The sequence below is a fragment of the Antrostomus carolinensis genome, unplaced genomic scaffold, assembly GCF_000700745.2.
Source record: "Antrostomus carolinensis isolate BGI_N321 unplaced genomic scaffold, ASM70074v2 scaffold966, whole genome shotgun sequence".
Lineage (NCBI taxonomy): Eukaryota > Metazoa > Chordata > Aves > Caprimulgiformes > Caprimulgidae > Antrostomus > Antrostomus carolinensis.
This window is the reverse complement of record NW_010323692.1, coordinates 47650-53222: the sequence shown is the minus strand read 5'-3', so window position 1 is coordinate 53222 and position 5573 is coordinate 47650.

Here is a 5573-nt window from a genome sequence, read left to right as displayed (position 1 = left end):
TATGCTCCACTTTCTGTTAAGTTTCTCTTGTTACAAGTTTTTAAGCTCTTGCACATGCAAATGTGCACAATTACAGTCTGTGCCTTAACCCCTGCATTTTCCATCATTTCTTATGAAAAGACTTGTCTTAGGCAGGAAACGTCTCTGCAAGTGAGTTTATTTGCTTCTGTAATTGTGTCTGTTAGTTTTAATAAGGTCCATGATTGCTTGTTTATTGAAGACAAGTTTGGTAGTAGACTTTGGGTAGGCTTCAGGTGCCTGTATTTTGGCACCTAATGCAGTTTGAGACACTTAAATTATCCTGTCTAGTCTTCAACTGCGTGGTTTAGGTAATCCTAAATTAAAAGCCTACTTTAGTCTTTGATTCCATAATTAGTTGCCTTATTTGTCTTGTTTGGAAATTTTCCTTTCTTTTCAAAATTACACAAAGCTATTGTAAAGAGAGTTGTTAGAGAAGGATCAAATCAATGACAGATGTAAATAATATGTATTCCCAAGTAACAGTAATCTGGTCATTAATTTAGAGCTTTATATCCTTCATGTAGCATCTTGGATCAACATAGTATTGGAGATTAGGGAACTGATATAGTTTCATTATGAGATAAGTCTGTGAGATGAAGTGGTTCCTAGCTGTCTTCTGAGTCTTAAGTCCATTTTTTTTATTTGTTTGTTTTAATGTGCTTCTCCTGTGTAGTAATTCAAAAGGGAAGTTGAGCTAACTGCTGTTTGAAGAAGTGGCTGAGAAGTATTATGAGTGCAGATTTTTAATCTGTACAATTTCCTACTTGATTTTTTTTTCCCCCAGAGATACCTTCCTGCCTCTCCTCAGAAAACTTCTTACTGATTATGTATAGGAGTTTTTAAAGGATATGACAGGCTGAAAGAGCTGGGGCTGTTCAGCCTGGAAAAGAGAAGGCTTAGGGGAGATCTTATAGCAGCCTTCCAATACCTGAAGGGGGCCTATAAGAAAGCCGGGGAAGAACTTTTCGTTAGGGCAGTTAATGACAGAACTAGGGGGAATGGCTTTAAACTGAAAGAGGGTAGGTTTAGATTAGATATTAGGAAGAAGTGCTTCACTGTGAGGGTGGTGAGACACTGAAACAGGTTGCCCAAAGAGGTTGTGGATGCCCCCTCCCTGGAAGTGTTTAAGACCAGGGTGGATGAGGCTTTGAGTAACCTGATCTAGTGGAAGGTGTCCCTGCTCATGGCAGGGGGGGTGGAACTAGATGATCTTTAAGGTCCCTTCCAACCCAAACCATTCTATGATTCTATGATTCTATATACCTCCATGGATGGTGATATCCTTACAAAACCAACTTCTGTGTTTTCTGAAAGTGCAGTGGGATTTTATGTCCTTGCCTGGTGTTCTCTGCAGCCTCCTGGCCCTGCCTTGCCTTCACCAGAGGTTTGTCTGCAGCGCTCTGCTACTCCAGTCCCAGAGCAGAGGAAGCCGCTTGTAAGGAACTGTAGTGTTTAGTCCGTCCTCAGGGGTTGGGTTTAGTGGTGAGCAAGTAGGGGACCTTTTTGTAAGCCCTGCAGCTCCTTGGATTTTGACTATTAGTCCCTAATATTCTGTGTCAGTTCACCTTCCTTTTTGTGTGCGTTTTTGTCTTTGGTTGTAAATTATTTTATCAAAATAACCAAAATAAAAGAGTTAGTGATTTTTTTTTTTTTTCTGCCCCCTCCTCTTATACTTCAGGAAAGTAAAATGCTTTTGAGGTCTAACTTCACTTTTTGTCATGTATTTCTTAGTTGTTAATTAGCGGGTAGCTGTGTCCACATTTTCACTGACATAAAAATTCTGCAGTGTAAAAAAAAAAACGAACAAAAAAACAGGCCACAGGTGTCTGAAGGTGAAATTGTCGAGGATGAGATCGCGGGTTTTGTGTGGAACAGTGTGAAGGAGCTGAACTTTGGTGTGTGGTTTGACAGCGAAGCTGAGCTGATTAGCAGGAGTTGAAAGGGCGAATTCCTTATGCCCACTCCAGATCAGGAGTTTTTGGCCCTCCCTGCCCAGACAGGGACACCCCTCTCATCGTCCTCCTCCCTCACATGTGAGCTGGTTCAGTGGGGTAAATGGACAGAAAAGTATTAGCTTTTTGCTGTAGGGGGAGAGGACACGGGATTGCCCCCTGCCATGGCAGCAAGTTGTTAGATCAGTTTAGCTGTTGGCAAACCACTCCTAGTAAAGCAGAAAGCAACACATTGATGGAGGAGCAAATGGGGAGACAAACAGTGGGGGTGAGTGGTAATATAGAATATATATATATATATATTGACCCTGTGCAATATCATGCGTGGTTTGTCGATTTTGCCTATTTAAAATGTAAAAATAAGATAAATTTTGTTAGTAATTCTAGATAAACATCTGCAGACTGCTGCTTTAAGTCATGCTCTTGCTAAACTGCTACTGTGTGGCTATCTCTAATTGATTTTATAGAACAGAAAAGATTGAATGAATAGCTGCTCTGAAGCTACTGCAGAACTGTATGCTTTCTGTCATCCCCAAATAAGCTGCTAGATATAACACAGTAAAAATAAATTACATAGGACTTCTGTAGTACTTTTTGTATTAATGTACATATATGCATAAATATTTACCATAACATGGGAGATGGCATACAAGAAGTACATTTTACTTTTTGGTAGTTTGTATGCTTTTGTGTAACTGAGCGAGTGAAGTAATATCAGGAGAACAGAAGGAGAATGGACATCTTAAAAATGGAATTTTAAGGCTAAAGCTAAAACCAAACCCTCCTTAGTTAGGAAGCTGTTAGGTCAATGAGCGTTCTGTGACTTGGGACTTTTACAGAAGAATCACGTTAATGAGCTGCTAACCAAAGCAGGGACTGGTCTGGAATAAAACCTTGAGATACTGTTTGCTTAGGCACTGCTCCCGCTCTATTGTCATGCTGTTCCTGTATCTTTCAATATTTTCATTAATGATACGGATGAAACAGTACACTTACTGAATTTGTAGATGCTGTAAAGCAGGCTTGGAGGAGACTGCAAACATTTTAGAACTAGAATTAGAATTCAGTGTGATCTTGAAAAATTTGAATTACTGTCTTTTTACCTTTTTCTTTTTTTAATAAGAGAATTCAAGGAGGACAATAACAAAGTCTCATTAGCTGAAGAACAGTCAGATTCACCAACAGAGCACAGGCTAGAACTTTCTGGGTAGCAGTTCTGCAGAAAAGGACCTTGGATCATTAATGTGGTTCAGTTGTGAAAAACAGGCACCAATTAGAATGCATCAGCAGAAGTGTTGGGTGCATGAGATACAAGATATGTCAAGTAATTTTTCTTCCTCAGCAGTGGCTGGCCCTCAGTTGTTACCCTTGTAAAGCCCTTCACAAATACGTAGCACATGCCGCGTGTTGTGTGCTTGTACACAGGTTAGATTTGGCAAGTTGTGTGGCAGAGCAGTGTGAAAGTGCTCGCACCTCCTGCATATACACATCTTCCCTTTCTGCACACATGAAGTCCAGTCTTCTGTTTCAGTTGTTCAGGGCATTAGTTTCTCTGACTGTTGTTTTTTCACACAACAGCTTGTGTTTCAAGTCAATTATTTCTTTTTCAGTATTTCCACATTGTGAAATTGTGTTTAACTTGAAAACTCATTGTTCATGTTTTCCATCTTCTGTGCTCTTTTATCTACTTTATTTATCTATTCAGTTCTATTCCATTAGTGCAACATAGTCTAAGAATTATTTCACCTGAGCACTTAATTAATATCTTATGTCATAAGATCTAAGGATATAAAGTGATCCATGTTCCAGAAAAGTACAAGAAATTATATTAATCAGGAAAAAAATTAAGTAATTCTTTATGCTTTGTGGTGCTTTTTAGCATGACACAAGTATATTCACAGTTGTTAAAAATACTCTGCATCTGTGAATATAACTAAATTAATGTTGAGTTTGTAACTTACAAGAAAAATTAATGGAATATTTGACAGCCATATTTTCACTTAAAAATGTGAGGCAGTTTTCTTTTGTTATTTTAGTGTGAGTTTGTTTTGTTTTGGTTATTTTTAGTGTGCAAGGAGAATGCACAGGTTATACATAATTTGACAAGAAAGTGAATACCAACTGTTGGATGAAACGTGTAACTGCCTATGTACAAAGTGCTTTCAAAAGCGGAAATGAAGTAAAATGCAATTATAGTATATTTGCATCCCTTTAAATGCCTGCTATAGAATTTCTAATACAGCTGTACAGATTAGAGTAAGAGAGGAAAAAACATTGCAGCACCTCAGAAGGCACCATAAGCTCTGGGATAGAACTTTACAAAAATGGCAGCGCTGCAACTTGCGAACGTCAGATGTGTAGGCGTGTGTGTGATTAAGACTGCAAAAAATGTCATTGCTGTGGTGTCTGGATGTGGCAGCTCCATAAAGACCCAAAGCTGGCAGTCCCCAGCTGCACAGTCTGGCTTTCTCAGAGGGATCCAGGCATCTGCAACCCCTGCCTGGCATCGAGGGAAACTCCTCTGGGGACACTTGTTGGGTGCAGCGGATTCCTAGGTGTGATTTGGGGCAGCCACATGAAGTAAGGTGTGGGGGCTTCTCTGATCATATTCATAATACCCAAAATAAGCTATCCCATTTGTATATGCCAGATTTTTCAAAACTATTAGTGTAAAAGATTTAAAAATGTTGTGATTATATAACTGCATTTCATCTCTGACCATATTAGTGAAATCTCTCTCCCTCAAGTCCTACATTTTTATTATGTAGCAGCAAACTGGTCTGTGCTCGTGGCTGGAAGGCCCTAAAATGTTTTTGCTTCAGTGTTTAATAAAATAGTACAACACTGGTGTATATGTAAAAAATGTAAAGAAAAGACATACAAGTTTTGTCCCCTTTGTCATCTCCATGTCTCTCATACTTAAGAGTTAGTCCCTACAGTTATATTTACCTCCTGGGCATCTTTGTTTGTATGGATTAGTTTACAAAATAGTTAGTTTCTTGTAGGAGTTATGCAGCTTTTAGATATATAGGAAATCCCCAGCACCTTATATGTTATGATTTTATTCTGATTTCACAATTTAATTTCCTACATACTATACTACTATATCAATCCTACAATTTATCCCTTTAGAAGAGCAATACTATAGAACATATCATTTTATTTGGTTATTAGTAAGTTCTGCTTTCTTGAAAAGAAGAATGAACTTACAAAATAGTGGAAGCTGAAAGAATAATTCACAACTGTCAGGGCCTGAGAATAGGTGTTCAGTAGTATCTCACACAGCACTATATGAGTGATGGCTTTCTCATACTCATGTTTATAAGCTAAAATGCTGTAAATACTCTAAGGAATTTCTTAAAATCTAATTATTGTGATGATATTTCATATTATGTGGTTTCCTTTTAAAGAGCTGTAATAAATATGGCCTGATTCTGCCATCATTAACTTGGATATTTACCATTAAGAAACTGTTTGAATGAATTCTGTTCTATACTAATATATTTCAAATCAGAATTAAACACACAGTATACCAAAGAATTTTGTAGTTTTACACATTCTAAGTCTTTAAGTTAGTCCCTTCTGAAAATACTGCTGCAT